The 23,226-nt window shown below is 41.4% G+C and overlaps 1 pseudogene; it reads left to right on the top strand.

The window, feature by feature from the left end:
* The first annotated feature begins 921 nt into the window (after window positions 1–921).
* The window catches only part of LOC142841575 (uncharacterized), a 44,100-nt pseudogene continuing 21,795 nt past the window's right edge, over window positions 922–23,226 (top strand).

Below are 23,226 nucleotides of genomic sequence, written 5' to 3'. Positions count from 1 at the left end.
GGTCTGCTGACGCCTTAAATTAAACCGGGGCAAAAACCAAGCTTCCAGGTCCTGGTGGCCAGCCAAGAAGGGGCCTGCCTCCCAGGCTGACCCCGTCCGTGCTCCTAGGCTAGGGCAGCACCTAGGTAGGGACTGGTGGGTCCAGTCTGCGAATTAGGGCCCCCAGGGAAGATGGGCAGATGCCCCAGAGCAGACCACCACCCACCTGAGTGTGTCCGCAGCCCCCGGACCGGCTTCCCACCTGGCAGAAGGCAGCAACGGGATGGACGGACACAAGGCAATGGGCAGGCAGCTGTGTGCGTTCGTGAGGGCTCCAGTTTCGCCGGCCTGAGCCCCGAGGCCCAGGGTCCCATGGGTCCCATGCTCCTAGGGGAGAGGAGAAGAGCCACAGGACACCTTGGACTTCATGCCCAAGCTCCCCGCCATGCGGCTTCAGGTGGCTGTGACCCCACAGCGGCCTCAGCTGGGGCCCGAGCAAGCCAGGGTTCATCTGCGACCTCGCACCTGGCAGGCCCCCAGGACCCTCTTGTGAACACAAGGACACATGGAAGAAGACACATTCCATCCCACGTGCCCCCTTGCCTACCAAACCCTGGGCAGGCTGCCAAGCCTAGCACTCTCTTCTAGGCATCGCCAGGCAACCATTGTGAACTGCCTCCAGCTCTGTCACAATCGGTCCTCTCCCCCACAGGCCTCCATCCCCCACACCACCACCTTCAACCCACAGCAACCACCAGGCACCTCTCAAGAAACTTTTCTCTCCTGTCTCCAAAGTCGCCAAGACCCCCACCCCCAGACATGGAACTCTCCGTATCCTCTCAGATACCTGCTTGCGGACGGGCCTAGGCAGCCAGGGGACTCACAGCTCTCTCGAAAGATTCCAGGAGACCCAGGACAGCCAACCTAGACACCAAGGGAGAAATGAGCTCTTCTCATTTGTCGCACTTGGATGCCTACAGCACGTATCCACCCCAGTTACTTCGTGACCTCCTAAAAGATTCCAGGTGAATCCATAGGCCACAGGCCAGGGCTTTTCATATCCTTGCTTCCCCACACAGAAGGAGCCCAGACCCATGGAACAGAAACGTGTGGCCATGGACAGAGTCCGTCTGACCAGAAACCTGTATGGCAAAACACCAACATATGGGACATATGTCTGTGCTTGGCGGCCAGTTCTGAGGTCCTAGAAATGTCATCAATTTTTCCAATCATAATGACGGTACTGCCACTTTTGGATGGTCCCCATAAACTGCTCTCCTCATGGGTCACTTTTGGACCCATGGACCAGAAACAGGTTTCTATAGGCACAATGTTTTTGCCTACTAACCTTCATGATAAAACACTAGCACACATATGATACCCCTACCCTCAACATTCCTACACTATGTCCTCACCTGTGATTCTCTCGACTCTTAAGACTAGCTTCTAGAAATAAATATCCTCGGATAGACCTGCCCATGTCTCTCTCCTTTGTTTTATAAGCAACAGGAATTCAAAACGGTTCTGAATAAATTAAAAAAAATAGATTGTCTACGTTTGGTTTTGCTTTGTAAATATAGAATCAAGAGAAACCCTATGCCAGACAAGGTTGAAAATGACAATCAACTCAGAAAGATCTCCTCTGTCCCCCGTTAATAGAGTGGGTTAGGCACTTCATTTACATAGACTTTGAGAACACACACACCTTCTGCACACACACATAAGTTTCAAAAATAAAATAATTTCCAAAACAATTTTGCAGTTGTGGATGTATTAGAAATGCCTGTTTTCTCCCCATTGGTTTGATGAAAGCAAGAGTGTGTTAGGTTACAAGGCACTAAGTCTGAAAAAGAGAAAAATTTGAATGAAGAGAACCTTAAAGTACTCACCCACAGCTTCAGCTTGGAGTATGCACCAACTTAAGAAACATGGAATGGTTCATGTTCAAAGCCTTGTTCAAAGAATAAACCTTGATGAACTTTGTAGGGCTCCGAAACTGAAATGGAGATCTATTTTGTTTTCTATTGTTTTTATATTAGTTCTTTCCTTTATCATTCAAGACTATAGAGAAAGCTTAAGTATTTCTATGTTTGAATAAAAAGTGCAAAAATCAAAAGCCATGGACATATGCGTACATGATATTCAGAATGGCAAATTAAGTAGGAACTAGTATATGTATCTATTCAGAAATTAAAATTTTTCAATAATTCAGCTTTGGAGATTACTGCTTCAGGATGATTAACAAGAAATGCAAGGATATACGGGAACAGCTACAAATACAGACAATGCTGTTATTTGCAAATAATTAGCATTTTGGCCATTTTTTTCAATAAGACTTCCTCAACCTAGCCACATTATTTTTCTTATAGAGTTTGGTATCTGAAATTATTTCTTTTCCAAAAAATTTAAAATTTAATTTTTGTTACCTTTTTAAAATCTTTGGGAACATGTGACTCTATGACAAGGTAGTTTTATTTGTACAAGCAAGGTGCTGGTATCCCCAATGAGTGCTGTAAAATATTCATGAATATAACTTCATTTCTTCTGTAGTTCATAAAACCCTAGAGTCTAGAATCTGGATCAGTGAAAGTGTGAATGCCCTTTGTTGTGTGTCTTTCATCCCAGCAGTTGAGAGACTTAGAAAGAAGGATCTCTGAGTTGGAGGTCAGCCTGGTCTACAGAGCAAGTTCCAATACAGCCTGGGCTACACAAAACAACCATATCTCAGAAAACCAAAAAAGAAAAAATAACTTAATGGTCCCGATTTTGCGTGAACTTGCCAAGGGACATGCGTAAATGCTTTTTTATATTTTAATAGTCCTCTGTCCATTGAATATACACAGCAGCTGATGTTCAGTTTTGCACAGTAAACGACAGTAATGCAGGGCTTTTGTTTATTTGTTTGTTTGTTTTTTAGGGTTTTTTTGCTGCCTTTTTTTTCCTCCCTGAAAGATCCTTCCCATTAAAAGTCCTTACCAGTAAGTTTGGGGAACAAAGCCATGCACAGGGCGGCCACACTTTAACAATTGCTTAGCCAGGCTTTATCAGTCCCTTTGATTAACCCACCACAGCACCCGCGCTTCTCGGGCGGTGCATAGGAGCAGAGTAATGGGACCCCTGCTTAGTGTGCAGGTCCTTGAGCCCTCTCAGGCCTCCAGCAGTGTCCTCTGACCCAGGGAAGTGATTCCAGGTTTCCCGGGAGACCCTACTGGCAAGGCTTTCCAGATGCTGCCCGGTGCACAAAACTGCAGTGTTTCTAAACTCACGACCTAGGCCAAACCACGTGGTGCCTCCACCACCAACCCCTGGCGCTTTCTCAGTGAGATCCAAGGCCCAAGGTCCCAGGCTCAGGGTCACACACTCAGGCACAACAGGGTGGCTGCGGATGATGCAAAAATCTTACCTTGTCGAGGCCAGACTGTCCTGTGCTCCAATCTCAGACTTGGAAGGCTACAAAAGCCAGCAGCACCCATTCTGCGCCTTCTCCACAGTCTCCCTATGCTTAGATCGGGATAAGTAGGGAAAAAAGGGGAAGGTAATCCAATCCCTTTGAATGCTGGCCCCGCCCAGGGGATAACAGAGCTAGAGCAGATCCGCCCAGGAGTTTCAAAGGGGCGGGGACCTGTGGGCCTGGGAATGCCATGTGGGTTTCTTTGCAATTTGCTTAGAAAGGATTTGGTTCCCTTATGTGAGATGAAGGGAGGACAGTAGGACCCATACAATGGGAAATTAACCCTCAAGATCCTCGAAAGCATTTACGGAAAAAAACAAGCTTAAATAAATTTTAATAAGGATTAAAGTTTTGTGCTTCCATGCTCCTATGGATACTTTGCATGTATGTATGAACGTATGAATGTATGCATGTATACCTCATGCATTGCTAGTGTCCACAGAGGCCAGAGGAGGACGAGAGAGGGCACTGGAGCCCGTGGGTTTGGAGTTCTAGATACAGTTGGATGTGAGTTGCCTTACAAGTCCTGGGAATTGTGCCTGGGTGTTTTGAAAGAACAGTGATTGCTCTTAACTGCTGAGTCATTTCTCCAGCCCAGCAATAGGGTCAAGTCCTCAAGTTCTGGTAGGCAACCAGACCAATGTCAATAGCCTGTATTGTTCTGGGGGAATCTCTTGAAACATCAAACCACAAAACTTAAAGGGATGTTCACACAGCTGGCTCCAGATTTTTGTTCAAAAGTCTGTACTTTTGATGGGAGAACATCAATCCCCAAGATGGAATAATTTCAATTAAACTATGTGAACAGGGTTGTTTATGATTTCTATTGCTGCAAAAAGACACCATGAAGATGACAACTCTTATAACACAAAATATTTATTGGGGTGGTTTACATTTTCCAAGTTTTAGTCCATTATCATCTTTGTTGGCTTACAGGCAGAAATTATTATTTAGAATTATTTAGTGATATTCTTGAACTGTATCAGCAAAAGTATGCTCTTAAATATAAGCATCATAGCTTTCACTGCAGGGAAATGAAATAGTCAATGCCCATTTTTAAGTTCAAGCCTTGATGTTCAAAGAAAATACAAGTGCACAGAACTTATAGCAGAATTCGATAATCTGTATCATTTTTTTTGTCACACTGAACGCTGTGAGAGAAAAATTGTCTTGTCGGCTAGAGGGGGAAAAGAGACCCTCATGCTTACTTTTTGGCAAATTCACATATTATTTTAGATAAATTCACACATTTCATCTGCAAAGACATAAATTATTTTCATGTGTGAAACAGAGCCTGACATCAGTCCCACAAAGTGTGTGTTTTGTGCATACAAGCAAAACTGTTTGGAAAAATCATTTCATGATTGTGCTAATAATTGAGTTCATCACACTTCTTTCCAAGCAGAAATTGCTGCCTGTGTTGAGCTTTGGGTTTAGCTCCCAACATCACAAGAAAGGGATAGTGATAACAATAATGGCTATTTTTCTTTTTCTTTCTTTTTTTCTTTTTTGAGACAGGGCTCCTTTGGTAGTGTTTTCTGTCCCAGAATTGGCTATGTACACCAGGCTGGCCTAGAACTCAAGAGATCCATCTACCTTTGCCTCCCTTCAAAGTGCTGGTATTAAAAACATAGTTGCCCTTTATTAGGAATCTATAATTCTCTCTATTTACTTAATTGTGTGTCTTTTTGTTCATCACTGGAGTGAGGTAATTTTGAACTACATCCCTAGCACTTTTGAATTTGAAAAAAATGTTTTGAGATAAGGTCTGTGTAAGCATTCCAAGCTAGCTTAGAACTTTCTACCCTCCTGCCTTTATCTCTAGAGTAGCTGAAGTTATACATCACCAAGTAAAATTACTGACAAATATTTTAATGCATGTATCTTAATGAAGTTGGTCTGTTAGTTATTTTGTTCACTTTTTTATAGTTACTGAAAATATATTTGCATATCATTAAATATTTAATCCTTTTAAGGGTGAATATGCTGAAAACTGAATCTCCTGTTTAAGCTATATCCCAGTCTGTACAACTTTACATTAGTCTCTCATTCTTTACATTTCCTTATTAGTTCCCTACGTCATTTAAAGAACTGCCTATTGCTTAGCCTTTGATTAGGGCAAAAGCAACAACCTTTTTGCTCCTACAGGTTGAATGCCTGTAGAATCTGGATATCACATACTGGTTTAGAAAGTTACAACAAGCAGCTATCTTTGCGTATTGAAGTTGGACTTTTCCCAAATAACCACACAGGTACTTCTTATTAATTATAAATGCTCAGTCAATCTCTTGGATTTATTTTTTAGCTAGTTCAGAGAGCCTTAATTAACCTATTCTATTAACTATGTGCTTATAGGGATTCCTAAGAACACAGTTTATTGTTCATAGGCCACATTGTTATTAAGGTGTAATAGAAAAGTCCAGTTGTTGTGATTTGTGTAGGTAGGAAGGGTATTCGGCTAGGTGAGCAGGTTAAAGATTGGTTAATTTGAATGATTTCAGTAAATGAGTCCAGACTTACCTGGTAACTGGCCCTGGGGAGACTAGGGCTAGGGAAATACTCATGAAGGGGGTGGAGATGGAGGGCGAGTTGGCTTCTGTGTTTTTACATGGGAAAGGCACTAATCCAAAGAGTATTTACTATCTTTAGACCTTGGGCATGGCATTGTCTCCTGGATCAGCAAAAGCATATGAGGTCACACCATCAGAATCACAGACAAAAAAAGCCCGATTAAAACGATCTTTTGTAAAATATTTCTTTAATTTATTTTCCGTACGGATGTCTGATTCAGGGGTATCCCTTTGAGACCAGATCCATGGTAGAAAATAAAGGAGTAAAGGCACTGAAATCCCAAGGCAGGAGTGGTTATAATAGCCTTTGTTATCTAGAGCTGGGAGTGGAATCCGCGCTCTCAGAATTGCCAAGCAGGCTCTAACTGCTGAGTCACACCAGCAGTCTTGCAACTGACTTTTAAAGGCCACCATCAGTGTGGAGTTTGTTGCCTCCATTCCCTGTACTCTGCACCGCCAGTATTCTTTCCCAGTTGAATCCCCTGTTATGACCACCTGCATGCTGCTGGACCCAGCCTTGGGTCAAAGGCCCAGACTTCACTGGTTTTGTTTATCCCTCACTTATTTTCTGGCTGCTTAGGTAGAAGAAATAGAAGAATCAGAGGGAAGGGGCAGGAGAACAATAGAGCCCCTGAGGTTCTTTATCTTAGCCAAGCAGGTGACTTTGTACTTTAGGTCTGCAATATTTTCATTGCCTTCCCCTGGGAAGGGTTCATTCCTGTTGTTGATTATTTATATGTTTGTCAGGGATTGTGCTATGCTGTCATACTTAGCAGAGAAAATTGGGAACATAGTGGTGAGCGAAATAGTGAGGGAAGCAGAGGAGGAGGAGGAGAGAAGGGGAAGTGGGAGGAGAATATGAAAGAAGGGAATGATTGAGATGGGGGAAGGACAGAGAGGGAGAGCAAGGAAAGAGATATCTAGATTGAGGGAGTCATTGTGGGGCTAGCAAGAAACCTGGTATGAGAAATTTCCAGGCATCCACAAGGAGAACCCAGCTAACAACCCAAGCAATTGTGGAGAAGGTGCCTGAACTGTCCCTGCCCTATAATCAGATGGATGACTCTCTTATATGTCATCATAGAACCTTCATCCAGCAACTGATGGAAAGAGATGCAGAGATATACTGGCTAGCATTGGTCTGAGCTTCCAAAGTCTAGTCGAAGAGAGGGAGCAGTGATAATATGAAAACAGGAGTCAGACCATGATGGGAATACCCAGTGACACAGCTTACCTGAACTAATTAGAAGTTCACTACTTCAGGCCTAACAGTAGAGGAACCAGCGTAGGACCGAATTAGGCCGCTCTGAATGTGGGTGACAGTTGTATGACTGTGGCACCTGTGAGACCAGGATTTAACCATACTGCTTGTCTACTGGCTCTTTGGAACCCATTCTCTTTGGAGGGATAGCTTGCTCAGCCTAAATATAGTATGGAGGGTCTTTGTCCTATCTAAAAGCAATGGGCCAGACATTATTGACTTCCCATAGCAAGCCTCACCCTCTCTGAGGAGTGGATGGTGGGAGAGTTGACAGGGGTGGAAGGAGGTTAGGGAGCAGGAAATATTATTGGTATGTAAAAAGAGAAGCCTGGCGGTGGTGGTGCACGCCTTTAATACCAGCCCTTGGGAGGCAGAGGCAGGCAGATCTCTGTGAGTTCGAGACCAGCCTGGTCTACAAGAGCTAGTTCCAGGACAGGCTCCAAAACCACAGAGAAATCCTGTCTCGAAAAACCAAAAAGAAAAAAAGAAAAACAAAAGAGAAAATATATCCTTTCTTAAAAATTAAAATAATTAAAGAAATATTGAAGCATGCATTTAGGAGTTAATGAAATCTTACTCTTCCTATTTAATTTTTTTGAGACAAGGTCTTAATATACATCCATGGTTGGCACTATGTAGAACAGCCTGGCCTTGAACTCACAGGCAAGTCTCTGCCACTGACTAGCAGGTACTGGGATTAAAGGCACGTGTTCCCATACCTTGTCCCAACTGATTTGAATTTAATTTTGCTATGTACCTTCTGAATTTGAATCAATAATTTTAACATATGTGTTGTATATGTTCTTAAAAATGTTATCGATAAAATCACATATATGTGAGTGACAAAAATAAATCATCTGCCAGAAAATTGCATGTGGATTTTAGTGATATCTTCTTGACTTTGGTAATCTTTTGTCATGTAAATGTAATCATTCAAAGTTCAGTTTTGTAGGTGTATTTTTATATAGTATATCTCTAAAATAAAGTTCAATATCATCTCAATATGGAGGAACTATGAATAAAATTCTGCAACTTATAACTATATTTTTGTTGGTTGATCTGGAATCCAGTATGTTATCTTTTAAAGTGTGAAGTAATATAGAAACGTCGATTTTGTTTTTGTTAACTTGATGTGGAATTCCCCTCTGTATGCTGTGAATATTATTGGTGAATAAAAGAACTGCTTTGAGCCTATAGCAGAGCTATAGGGGAATATACCTAGGTGGAGAAAACTAAACTGAATGCTGAGAGAAAGAAAGGTGAAGCTAGAGAAATGCTATGTAGCCCCACCAGAGACAGATGCCAGAATTTTAGCTGGTAAGCAACAGTCACGTGGCCATACACAGATGACTTGAAATGGGTAAAGTAATATGCAGGATTTAGCCAATAAGAAGCTAGAGGTAAGGGGCCAAGCAGTGATTTAAATAATATAGTTTCTATGTGATTATTTAGGGTCTAGGCAGCCGGAAACCAACAAGTGGCCTCCTTACAACATTAACTAGAACTTTAAACTGCACTTAGGTTTTTTCAAAACCTGCATATATGGTTATTTTTATTTCTTTTCCTTAGTAAATAATGAAAATGCAGTGGTGTTAACATTTCAGCATGTGACAAGAACAAACAAAATTTTATACACTTTTTCTATGTCCTTGCAATGCTGTGTTTTCCCACATCAACACATTAAGCACATAAATACATTACTAATTAGTTGGATTTTTATGCTTCTTTTGTAGAATATCTTGAACAGACATGCTTTTCTCTGTATAGTAATCACATTTTGGAGTGCCAAATATGAAGGACTCCATGTACATATTTGTTATATAATATTATAGCAATTGTGGCAACTTTAATACAAAATCGACAGCAGAACATTCTATCACAATCATGTATAGCATGAAGGAAGAGTTATGCATTTCTCCTAAATGTTTTCTTAAGCTAATACAATAAAAGTTAGACCCAAGCTGATGGCTCATTGCAGGTAGTTAAAATTTTGAATAGGCTAGTTCAAGAATGGCTCCAGGTCAGGTAGTAGAAACTTTAGAGCAGGCTGTTTCAAGGATGCAGATCAGTATAGTCTCACTCCGGAAGGTTATGTAAGGACTCAGGCTCCTGCTCTCTCTGGTTCCATGCTTCATGAACCGTCAGGATCCTCCCTGCCACAAGCTCTTTACCATGTTCTGCCTTGTTGACGTTCCAAAGCAGTGCAATTAAACAAGCGTGCTGAAACATCTAAATCTGGGAAACAAACTTCTCTTCCTTACTATAGTCTATTATGTCAGACATTTTCCACAATGACAGAAGGCAAACATCAAACAAAGGTGAGAGAAAACATCCAAGATGGTTGAACATGGAAACCTTTAATTCTGTAGGAAGAGACTGAACGTAATAGAGTCCACTTTGTCTTGAACAGAGCATGTACCAAGAACAAGGGAACTAAAATGTGGTCCAAAAGTATAAATTGCCTTGGGTGGGTTACTTAGTCTAGGGGTTGCAACCCACCCTGCAGTTCAGTAATTCCAGGGTCCCGAAGAGGCACTATCTGAAAAGACTTGAGCAAGAGAGAGGAAGAAGGCCAGGCAGATTTGTTGAAGCCTCCGTTTATTAGAGTCAGGGTTACAGCTTATATAGGATAAGGAATTTGGGGGGGGCGCACAGGGGCCTGGGCTCTTGCCACGTGGTTCACGTTGGTCACATAGGCCAGGAGGTTACGAAAGGTCAGGTCACATAGGCCAGAAAGTCACGAGTTGACACACCTAGTTCTCTAGATAGTCTGGAATGTGGGGCGGGTTCCACTAACAGAGATAGCTCTCTATTAACAGCTAATTGGGTGTGGGGTAGGCTCTGTCAATAGAACAGTTTCTCAATGTAATTGGGGGGTGTGGGGTTCTCTGCAGGCTCCCCAGGGCGATGGTTCCTGTAATAATTTTGGGGGGAAAGTGGCTCCTGACACAAGAGGGTAAACAACTTCCTTCTGTGCACTAATACACTCTGGATAAACAGATAAGCCACAGAAATATTAAGCATCTGAGTGGCAGGAACCTTGTATTGTTTGTCTGTTCATTTTTGCAACCCTTGGCAAATAAGTATGAAATAAAGAAAAACTGAGCCACTCTATGGGAATGTGTGTAGATTCTTTTACTCACTTTTTTTTATGTTTATTTCTTCTTCTTCTTCTTCTTCTTCTTCTTCTTCTTATTATTATTATTATTATTATTATTATTACTACTACTACTACTATTATTATTATTATTACAAATTTTCACCTCCCCCTTCCTCCCATTTCCAACCTCCTCGCCCCATTCCCCTTCCCCCTCTCTCCAGTCCAAAGAGCAGTCAGGGTTACCTGCCCTGTGGGAAGTCCTAGGTCTTACCCTCTCCATCCAGGTCTAGGAAGGTGAGCATCCAAACAGACTAGGCTCCCACAAATCCAGTACATGCAGTAGGAACAAAACCCAGTGCCATTGTCCTTGCCTTCTCATCAGCCTTCATTGTCCGCCATGTTCAGAGAGTCCGGTTTGATCACATGCTTCATCAGTCCCAGTCCACATGGCCTTGGTAAATTCCCATTAGATCAGCCCCAAAGTCACAGTGGATTTGCGCACCCCTCGAGGCCCTGACTTCCTTGCTCATTTTCTCTCTTCTTCAGCTCCTCATTTGGACCTTGGGAGCTCAGTCCAGTGCTCCAATATGGGTCTCTGACTCTATCTCAATCCATTGCCAGATGAAGGTTCTATGGTGATATGCAAGATATTCATCAGAGTGGCTATAGTATAGGGTCAGTTCAGGCTTCCTCTCCTCAGCTGCTCAAGGAACAAGCTGGGGACATCTCCTTGGACACCTGGGTACCCCTCTAGAGTCCAGTCAACACTCAAATGGCTCCCTTAATTAAGATATATACTTCCCTGCTCCCATATCCACCCCTCCTCCATCCCAACTGTCCCATACCTCCATGCTTTCCCCATCCTCCCCTTCTCACTTTTCTCTCCCCGTCTCCCCTTACCCCTGTCCCACCCCCACCCCCAAGCTCTCAATTTTTGCCAGGAAATCTTGCCTATTTCCAACATCCAGGAGGATAACTACATGTTTTTTTGGGGGGGTTACGCCTTCCTATTTAGCTTCTCTAGGATCATGAATTATAGGCTGAATGTCCTTTATTTATGGCTAGAATCCACTAATTAGTGAGTACATACCATATTCATCTTTTTGGGTCTGGGTTACCTCATTCATGATAGTGTTCTCTATTTCCATCCATTTGCATGCAAAATTCAAGTTTTCATTTTTTTTTAACGTTGAGTAGTACTCTAATGCGTATATATTCCACACTTTCTTTATCCATTCTTCCATTGAGGGGCATCCAGATTGTCTCCAGGTTCTGGTAATTACAAATAATGCTGCGATGAACGTAGTTGAACAAATGCTCTTGTCATATAATAGGGCATCTCTTGGGTATATTCCCAGGAGTGGTATTGCTGGATCCTGGAGTAGGTTGATCCCGAATTTCCTGAGAAACCGCCACACTGATTTCCAAAGTGTTTACACATGTTTGCATTCCCACCAGCAATGGATGAGTGTTCCCCTTACTCCACATCCTCTACAGCAAAGGCTATCATTGGTGTTTATGATTTTAGCCATTCTGCCAGGTGTGAGATGATATTTCAAAATTGTTTTGATTTGCATTTCCCTGATTGCTAAGGAGGTTGAGCATGACCTTAAGTGTCTTTTGGCCATTTGAACTTCTTCTTTTGATAATTCTCTGTTCAGTTCAGTACCCCATTTTTTAATTGGGTTAATTAACATTTTAAAGTCTAGTTCTTGAGTTCTTTTTTTCATCCTTTTCTTTCTTTCTTTCTTTCTTTCTTTCTTTCTTTCTTTCTTTCTTTCTTTCTTTCTTTCTTTCTTAAAATTTCTGTCTCTTTCCCGCCACTGCCTCCCATTTCCCTCACCCTCCCCCAATCAAGTCCCCCTCACTCGTTAGCTCAAAGAGCAATCAGGGTTCCCTAACCTGTGCGAAGTCTAAGGATCACCCACCTCCATTCTTGAGTTCTTTATATATTTTGCAGATCAGACCTTTGTCTGTTGCGGGGTTGGTGAAGATCTTCTCCCAATCAGTAGGTTGCCTTTTTGTCTTAATGCCAGTGCCCATTGCTTTACAGAAGCTTCTCAGTTTCAGGAGGTCCCATTTATTCAATGTTGCTCTTATTGTCTGTGCAACAGGGGTTATACATAGGAATTAATCTCCTGTGCCCGTATGTTGTAGACTATTTCCCACTTTCTCTTCTATCAGGTTCAATGTGTTCAGATCGATACTGAGATTTTTAAATATTTGGACTTGAGTTTTTTGCATGGTGATAGATATGGATCTATTTTCATTCTTCTACGTATTGACAACCAGTTCAGCCAGCACCATTTGTTGAAGATGCTTTCTTTCTTTCATTGTATACTTTTAGCTCCTTTGTTAAAAATCAGATGTTAATATATTTGTGGGATAATATCTGGATCTTCTATTTGATTCCATTGATCTACTTCTCTGTTTTTTTTTTTTTGCCAGTACCAAGCTGTTTCCACTACTGTAGCTCTGTAATAGAGTTTGAAGTCAGGGATGTTAATGCCTCCAGAAGTTCTTTTATTATATAGGGTCGTTTTGGCTATTCTGGGGTTTTTTGTTTTTCCAAATAAAGTTGATTATTGTTCTCTCAAGGTCTGTGAAGAATTTTGTTGGGATTTTGATGGGTATTGTGTTGAATTTATAGATTGTCTTTGGGAGAATTGCCATTTTTACTATGTTTATCCTACCCATCCAAGAACATAGGAGGTGTTTCCATATTCTGGTGTCCTCTTCAATTTCTTTCTTCAATGCCTTAAAGTACTTGTCAAATAGATCTTTCTCTTCCTTGGTTAGAGTTACCCAAGATACTTTATGCTATTTGTGACTATTGTAAAAGGTGAAGTTTCTCTGAATTCCCTCTCTGCTTCACTATCCTTTGTGTGTAGGAGGGCTACTGATTTTTTTGTGTTGATCTTGTAGCCTGCCATTTCACTGAAGTTGTTTATCAGCCGTTGGAGTTCTTTGGTAGAGGTTTGGGGGTCACTAATGTACACTATCATATCGTCTGCAAATAACGAAAGTTTGACTTTTTCCTTTTAGATTAGAATCCCCTTGATCTCCTGATCGTGTCTTATTGCTATTGCTAGGACTTCAAGAACTATGTTAAAGAGATATGGTGAGAGTGGGCAGCATTGTCTTCTCCCTGAATTTAGTGGAATGGATTTGAGTTTCTCTCCATTTAACTTGATATTAGCTGTTGGCTTGCTGTTTATTGCTTTTATTATATTTAGGTATGATCCTTGTATCCCTAACCTCTGCAAAAGCTTTACCATAAAGGGGTGTTGAATTTTGTCAAATGCTTTTTCTGCATCCAATGAAATGATCATATGGATTTTTCTTTGAGTTTTTTCATATGATGGATTACATTGATAGATTTTCATATGTTGAAGCAGCCCTGCATCTCTGGGATGAAGCCTACTTGATCATAATGGATATTTTTTAATGTGTTCTTAGATTCTGTTTGCCAGAATTTTATTGAGAGTTTTTGCACCGATGTTCATGAGTGAGATTGGTCTGTAATTCTCTTTCTTGGTTGGGTCTTTGTATGGCTTTGGAACCAGGGTGACTGTAGCTTTGTAAAAAGAGTTTGGCAATGACTCTTCTGTTTCTGTTATGTGAAACACATTAAGGAGTATCGGTATCAGGTCTTCTTGGAAGTTCTGATAAAATTCTGCATTAAATCATCAATCAGGTCCTGGGCTTTTTTTGGTTGGGAGGGCCCAGACCATTGTATCTAGTACCATCTCTGGGCTGGTGGTCCTCATTTCTATAAGAAAGCAGGCTGAGCAAGCCATGATGAGCAAGCTAGTAAGCAGCACCCCTCAATGGCCTATGCATCAGCTCCTGCCTCCAGGTTCCTACTCTGCTTGAGTTCCTGCCCTAGCTTCATACAATGCTATGGAAGTGCACCAAATAAACATATTCCTCCCAGAGATAATTTGGTCATAATGTTTCACTGAAGCAATAGAAATCCTGACTAAGACAGTTGCCCTAAGTTTCCCTCCGCACTTCTGAACAAAGCTTTACAAAAGCAAACCTTTGACTGTTCTCATGTTTTCACACAAGGTCTCACTGTACAGCACAAACTGGCCTTCAGTTTCATAGTCTGTATTTTCTGCCCTCTAGTGCCAGGATTTATTATTGTGAGCCTCCAATCCAGGCAAGGTTATGTAGTTCTTTGTTTTTTTCTTTATGAAATGCATTGTGTGCTGATCCTGGACCACAAATAAGGATCCAGTGAGGACTTGTGACAGGCCACAAGGAGACACTTGAGAAAACCTCTGACTGTAAGAAAATGATTGCATACCAATTTAATTTAATCTAGCAATTCAATACTGTGAACCCGAGAAATTATTTTTTGCTTTTTTCCTAATGCCATTTGTGTACAGTTCTGTCTGTACAGGGGGGTGAGCATATTTATGTGTACACAGTAGCACTTATACACATAGGCAATCTTGTACATGTTTGTGCATGTAAAACCTAGAGGGCAACATTTAGTTTTGTTACATAGGACCTAACAACATGTTTCTTTGAAACAAATCTCTTTTGGATACTGAGTTTTACCCATTAGGTCAGGTTGTCTTGCCAGTGAGTCCCAGGGATTCCCCTATCTTTTTTCCATCCTTGACACTAGGGTTATAAGTATACACCCTTATGGCTCAAAGATTTTTAAAACGAACTATTTATTTAATTTGTTCAGGGATTATGTGACCTGCCACAGTGAACATGGGAGATCAAAGAACAATTTGTTTGTTTGTACTCTCCATTCATGATGTTGGTTCCAGGGATCCCCTATAAGTCATCAAGTATGGCACCAAGTGCCTTTAACCACTGAGCAATCTCACTGGCCATCACCTAGGGGCGTTGAAGGTTTTCTGGGGATCCAGTTCAGGCCCTAAAGCTTGCCCAGTAAGCACTTTATCTACAGAGATATCTCTCCAGCAGTCCTAATAGAGTGTCTAAAAACAGAAATATTTTCCCTTTACTTTTCACATGTTATGAGAGTTATAACATTGTATGTTATAATGTTGTTTGCCAAACACAGACTCAAAATGAACCATTTTTAAAGAGAATTAAAGAAACGTTACCATTAAAATCATTTATATTTTTACACAGTAAATTTGATATCTTTTCCCTTCATTCTCATGGTATATTTCTACTTTGGGAGCATAGATTTTCTTTATTAATAATATTCCTTTTACATTTATATTTAAACATTGATGGATTAATTCATTTATTTTTCTTTTCTTTTTTGTAAACTTCTATGTAGCTAAGACTCATCTGAGACAAAATGGGTAGCCCACACTGGCTTCAAAGGGCAGGCTACCTGCCTAACATTTCTGAGTGCTGAGATTGTACATATAAATCATAATACCAGATTCATTTGTAAACTTTTAAAATTTATTTTGGATTGATATTTTTCCAAGTCATTTGTTTTAATTTATGACATTATAAAAATAATTGCATGATTTTTCAGTTCACTTTTTTCCCTACAAAACCTCCCATATACCTCTCCTTGCTCTTTAAAAAATAAACGCTTTTTTTTCTCATGAATAGTTGTTTGGACATGGGTGTATATCTGTGTGACTATATACATACATGTATATTGTTGCGGCATAAACGAATGCAGACAGATTGTAAAAATATATATAGTTTTAATGTAGAAATAGACTTACAGAACCACCGTTCCCGCGGAGACCAGGAAAGCAGAAGCGACAGCTGGGAACATGCTTGCCAAATTTATAGGCAGACATTAGCCCGAGGCAAACACGCCCCCTAAGGGGCGGGACTTATCCCTACAGTATATCTCTGTGTGTCACACACACATACACATACACGGTGACTTCTTTGTTCAGGTCTCATTTAAGGTAGTCAGCTTGGTGAGACCTTATGGGTTTAGCTTCTTACATTACAGAGAGATAAAAATCTCACCGAGAACTCTCCATTTCTCTGGCTCTTAAAGTCTTTCATACCTTCCATAATTTTCCTTAAAATTTAGATGTGAGAGTAGGTTTGTTGATGTATCCATTGGGACAGGGATCCTGGCTTAGCGATGTTTCTATTGCTGCCACAAAACACCATAAGCGAAAGCAAGTTGGGGAGGAAAGTGTTTACTTAGCTGACACTTCCATATTGCTGTTCATCACTGAAAGAAGTCAGGATAGGAACTCAAACGTGGCAGGAACCTGGAGGCAGGAGTTGATGTCACAGCATTTGGATGGGTGCTGCTTACAGACTTGCTTTCAATGGCTTACTCAGTCTACTTTCATATAGAACCCAGCATCACCCCTGGCCCAGGGGTGGGCTTGGTCCTCTCCCATCAATCACTAATGCCTTATAGCTGGGTCTTCTGGATGCATTTTTTTTGCCAACTGAGTTCCTTCCTTTTCAGATAACTCTACCTTGAGTCAAGTTGACATTAGCCTAGCAAGGTCAGATTCAAAACTATACATTTTCTTTGGTTGTGTTTTTTTGTAAGAGTCAACATCTGTTACAAGGATTTTTCTGCATGAGATCTGAGGGCTACAATTATCTGGGGGAAAAATAAACAATTGGGAAAAGTATAGATTACTTTGGTTAGATAATAAAGTAGTTGTGGTTTCTTCTTCACAACCCATGGCTGCATTGGACCTGGGTAGCTGGCTGGGTTTTCAGTAGCAGTCATAATTTCTCTCTTGTTGATGAGGTATTTAATTCAATTGGCAAGCTGTTGGTTACTGTCAAGGTATGAGTACTTAAACTGTACCTTAAGTTTACCATGCCTTGATGGTTGGCATGTTTTAGAGGTATCTTACAAGGATAAGACTGTTGGTTGCATCCCTCCATTGGAAGCTTGCATGTTCTTATGGTACCATAAAGGTTTAAATGAGAGAGAGAGAAAGAGAGAGAGAGAGAGAGAGAGAGAGAGAGAGAGAGAGAGAGAGAGAGAGAGAGAGAGAGTTGAGTGTATTGTTTTTGTGTAGATAGTTAATAGGGATTTCTCATATATTTTCCAAAAATCCTTACTACTATTTACCTTCCTTTTTCTATATTTATTCCACTCCCTCACCAGTAATTAGAGACTCCTTTTTCCTATTCCCTGATCAGATTACTTACGTCCTGATACTCCACACTCCATAGCTCCCCTGTCACCCAACTCTGGCAATGGTAGCTTTTTACTTCCTTGGTGTCTTCCATTAATTAATATGAATACAAAATAAAAAATTATAGCCCTTGGCTTTTTCAAACTTACATTGATGCTGTTGTAGGCTAGTGTGGCTTCAAATTCTGATCTTCCTATCTGGTATTTCAAGTTTGGACCACCATACCTATGCAAGTTGTGCTTTAGTAGGTCTTCTAAATGTTTCTGATTTATAATATACACTATGAAGTTTGGGCCACACTTGCATCTGTGATCTCTTCAAATACTTTTGGCAATTTTTCAGCACACAGCATTGCTAGATATTGCATATTGTACTGGTAATACTAGTTACTTGACTGAGAAATATTCTTACCACCTTCAAGTGCTTCTACTGTCTCAAGGTTTTATAAAAAATTATTTCCTTCTTGGTCTACAGGTATTCTCTGCAATTCTATATCTACACAGCCATTAGCTTAGGTACTTGGACAATAGAGAGATGCTGGAATGATCAAGGGCTCTTGGTGCTCTTTGGGAGTATTGGAGTTTCATTCTTGGCACTCAGATCAGAATGCTCACACCTGCTTCTAACTGTACTGGAGTTCAGCAGCCCTCTTCTGGCCTCTGTGAGCCAGACATATGTCCTAAACATGCATTCAGACACAAACACAAAAACTTAGAAAAAATACTAATAAATATTACAGGCATTAAATGTTTATTTTCTTTATAATATTGTAGTGACATTTCACTTTTATTTTATTATTATTATTATTATTTTTATTATTTTTATTGAGCTCTACATTTTTCTCGGCTCCCCTCTCTACCTCTCGCCTCCCCTTCAACCTTCTCCCAAAGACCCCATGGTCCCAATTTACTCAGAAGATCTTGTCTTTTTCTATTTCCTGTGTAGATTAGGTCTATATATGTCTCTCTTAGGGACTTCATTGTTGTCTGTGTTCTCTAGGATTGTGATTTGTGGGCTGTTTTTCTTGGCTTTATGTTTAAAACCACTTATGACATCTTCTTTCTGAGTTACCACACTCAAAATGATGTTTTAGTGTAGGACAATTCTATATTCTGTCAATAATATTTAAATAAATGCTGATTTGCCATTAGCCAGGAAGGATGTATAAGTGAGACAACCAGACAGGAAGTAGAGGTAGGGCAAGGAGAATAGAAGAATTCTGGGAAGCAGGAAGCTTTCTCAGATGTCCTGCCCAGACCACAGAAGAAGCAAGATGTGATGTGCCTCACTGAGAAAGGTACCAAGCCATGTGGCTAACATAGAAAAGAATAATAGGTTAATATAAGTGATAGAGCTAATAAGAAGCCTGAGCTAATTGGTCAATCAGCTTATAATTAATATAAACCTCTGTGTGAATGTCTTTGGGGTTACCTGCTGTGGGAACTGGGCAGGACAGAAACTCCAACAAGCAGGACCACTTGGCTCACATGTAAATGAAGCAGGCCCTCATGTTACAATGTTTTCCATTTTCCTGAAAAATTCAAGATGTCGTTATTTTTCTCTGCTGTGTAGTACTTCATTATGTAAACATATCACATTTTCCTTATCCATTCTTTGGTTGAGGAGCATTTAGATTGCTTCCAGGTTCTGGCTATAACAAACAATGCTGTTATAAACATAGTTGAGCACACGTCCTTGTGGCACGATTGAGCATCTTTTGGATATATACCCAAAGTGGTATTACTGGGTTGTTGTGGAAGGTTGTTTTCTAATTTTCTAAGAAATTGCCATACTGACATCCAAAGGGGCTGTACCAACTTATGTTCCCATCAGCAACGCAGGAGTGCTCCATTTACCCTACAATTTCTCCAGCATAAGTTGTCATCAGTGTTTTTGATCTTGGCCATTCTTATATATGTACTCACTCCATATATAGCTAGGGTTCTTAAACTGGAGGCTGAACAGAAAGAGTGCTGGTTATTTGGAAGAGAGGCAAGATAGGAGAGTAGATTAGCTACTTGCTATTCAGCCTCTGTGACTAAGTAGAATTTCACCTTGACCTTTGACTTCGGAATTCCTTCTATAAGGGGATGGAGATCTAGATAAAGTTCTCTTTCGCAGTGGTTGTAGAGACCTATTAGAATTCCCGCCAGGCTACAGCCAGTGCAGCAGAACCCCTAATGATAGGTGAAGATTTGCAATTATCGATTAGAACAGCAGTTGATTAAGGGGCAGCTACTGAAGTTAATGAAAAACAACAGATGTGTATATACAATGTCCTGGTACAAAACACACACACACACAAAAACCATATACAGAATTAAAGTGGTGCACACCTTTAATCCCAGCACTCAGGAGGCAGAAGCAGGCAGATTTTTGTGAGTTTGAGGCCAACCTGGTCTATAAGAGCTAGTTCCAGGACAGCTAGAACTGTTACACAGAAAAACCCTGTCTTGAAAAACAAAACAAACAAACAACAACAAAAAACCCAAATCAAAATAAATAAATAGCAGGCGCAAACAAACTGTCTGTAACTCTGGATTCCAGGGATAGGTAACATCTTCTCAACTGAAAAGAACCACACTAGGAATACATTTGATTTATAGCCTTACTTGGCAGCAAAGTAATACCCATAATATGCTAAAAGTTAAAAATTAAAATTAAATAAAGTTACTAGAAACTAGAGCCAAATATTAATTATCACAACTTTTCCTAATATATACAAGGGATAGACCTTTAGGAAGCTGGTAAAAAGCCATGGTGACACATTAGTGTAATCAGGCTGAATTATGAAGATTAGGAGTCGAAGAAAATCCTCAGCTACAGCAATGAGTTCAAAGCCAAAAAGAAATACAACAAAAATAAAGTAAATTATGTATTTCAAAGGTACAGTTTTCTCCATTTTACCACATCCTTGCCTGAATCTGAAATACCTCTTATATTATTTTACTACTCTTGTCAATTTTTACTACTGTTCACTTATTATTATTGTTATTATTATTATTATTACTATTATTATTATTATTATCATTTTTTAAGAGAGTGTTTATCTGTGTAACAGCCCTAGCTGTCCTGGAACTTGCTTTGTGGTCAATATTAGCCTCAAACTCAAAGAGATTTCCCTGCTTCCCCCTCCCTAGTGCAGGGATTAAAGGGCTGAACCAATACTGTCACCTCGCTAAAAACAGTTTTTTTTTTTGATTATTTTTTTTATTGATAAAAGGATAAAGAAAAAAAAACAATTTTCCACCTCCTCCCAGCCTCCCCTTTCCCTCCCCCTCCTCCCACTCTTCTCCCCCTCCTCCCACTCTTCTCCCCCTCCTCCCACCCCTCTCCCCTTCCCCCCACTCCTCTCCCCCTCCCTCTCCAGTCCAAAAAGCAGTCAGGATTCCCTGCCCTGTGGTAAGTCCAAGGTCCTCCCCCCTCCGTCCATATCTAGGAAGGTGAACATCCAAACTGGCTAGGCTCCCACCAAGCCAGCAGATTGCGTAGGATCAAAACTGCGTGTCATTGTCCTTGGCGTATCATCAGCCCTCATTGTTCGTCATGATCAGAGAGTTCAGTTTTATCCCATGCTTTTTTTGGTAATAGTCCAGCTGGCCTTGGTGAGCTCCCAGTAGATCAGCTCCACTGTCTCAGTGGGTGGGTGCACCCCTCGTGGTCCCGACTTCTTTGCTCATGTTCTCCCTCCTTCTGCTCCTCCAGGACCAGATGGTTTCAATGCGGAATTCTACCAGAACTTCCAAGAAGACCTAATACCTATACTCCTTAATGTATTTCACAATATAGAAACAGAAGGGTCATTACCAAATTCCTTTTATGAAGCTACAGTTACTCTGATACCAAAACCACACAAAGACTCAACCAGGAAAGAGAATTACAGGCCGATCTCACTCATGAATATCGACGCAAAAATCCTCAACAAAATACTGGCAAACCGAATCCAAGAAAAACAGTTTTTTTTAATTAAAATAAAAAATAAAAAAAGATTTGTGACCCGACAGTGGTGGGAAAGGTCTTAAATCCTGGTCACTCAGGAGGGAGAGATAGGTGAATCTCTGAGTTCTAGGCAAGCCTGGTGAGTTCCCAGGCAGCCAGACTACACAGAGAAACCCTGTTTTGAAAAGCCCACCCATCCCTCCTGATGGAGGCCTGGTGCTGAGTGGCCTAAACTAAATTCTGCCCTTTGAGCCTTGGCAACAGTGCAGGGAAGGGCAGTTATTGGAGGGCGCCATTAGCCAACTGTGGAGAGCGCCAGTCTGAGGAAGTGATTCCCGGGCGTGGATGGAGTGCACTCCTCTTTGAGATGCCATGGAATGGAACTCGACGTGGCAGCAGGATGGCAAACCTTGAGGGTAACTGGCTCTTTCTAGTCATGTCTCTATGAATGTAGCAGCTGGGCCCCTCTCCCTCCTCGGGGTCCCCACTAGTCGGGAAGGATCTTGCGGGCGAGAGGAGAGGGGGGTCTCGGTACCACAGAGCCTTCAAAGTGGCGCCTGGCTGTGGTGACCACTCCCGGGGAAGAGGCTTACACTCTGGCTCTCCTGTGCTCTTCACCAGAGAAAAATCTTCCACCCTTTCAGGCCCTGGGTCCCTTGACCTTCATCCACCAATCTGTTCTATGAGGGAATCTGCAAATTTATATGGGGCTCCAAAAGAGAAAAAAAAATGGCATCAGAGGCTGCTGCTGAGGTGGAGGGACCTCACCTCCTGCCTGGATTGGGAAGCAGAGGCAGAGGCAGAGGCAGAGGGAGAGGCAGAGGCAGAGGCAGAGGCAGAGGCAGAGGCAGAGGCAGAGAGGCAGAGGCAGAGAGGCAGAGGCAGAGAAGCAGAGGCAGAGAGAGAGAGGCATCTCTGTGAGTTTCTGTGAGTTTGAGACCAACCTAGTCTATAAAGGGAATTCCAGGACAGTCAAAGCAGTTATGATGAGAAATCTTGTCTTGAAAAAACCGATAATGATGTGCGGATTGTTTAAAGGGGCAGGGAGTAAAACTGGTTCTTTTCAAGACATGAGGCCCTTTACCGAGTTCTGACCCATGAACCGCATAGCTGGAGCCCAAGGTATCCTTCCTAAGGATATATTTATGGCAGTGCCAGAAAGACACAGAACTGACATCTAGTTGCTGGGTTTGTTTGGTTATTCGTAGAAATCATGATTACCTCCTGACCTGTCAGAGTCCAGTTGTCCCCCCGAAGCCATGGTTCCAAACCATTTCCCCAGACACCCTTGCTGTGTTCCCTACCTTTTCATTCTATTAGTATTATTATTATTACAAATTTTCAACTCCTCCCATCCTCCCATTTCCCTTCCCCTCCCCCAATTTCCCCTCCCTCTTCCTCTCCAGTCCAAAGAGCAGTCAGGGTTCCCTGCCTGTAGGAGAGTCCAGTCTCTTGCCAACCATAAAATGGCTCCCTTAATTAAGATATATACTTCCCTGCTCCCATATCCACTCCTCCTCCGTCCCAACTGTCCCAACCCCCAAGTTCTCCTCATCCTCCCCTTCTCACTGCTTTCTCCCTATCACCCTTACCACCATCCCAGCCATACCCCCAAGCTCTCAATTTTTGCCTGGAAATCTTGCCTATTTCCAATATCCAGGAGAATAACTACATGCTTTTTGTGTAGTTATTCCTATTTAGCTTCTCTCAGATCATGAATTATAGGCTCAATGTACTTTATTTATGGCTAGAATCCACTAATTAGTGAGTACATACCATATTCATCTATTTGAGTCTGGGTAACCTCACTCAGGATAGTGTTCTATACTTCCATTCAT

The sequence above is a fragment of the Microtus pennsylvanicus genome, chromosome X (genome assembly GCF_037038515.1).
Source record: "Microtus pennsylvanicus isolate mMicPen1 chromosome X, mMicPen1.hap1, whole genome shotgun sequence".
NCBI classification, from domain to species: domain Eukaryota; kingdom Metazoa; phylum Chordata; class Mammalia; order Rodentia; family Cricetidae; genus Microtus; species Microtus pennsylvanicus.
This window is presented reverse-complemented; position numbering and strand designations above follow the sequence as displayed.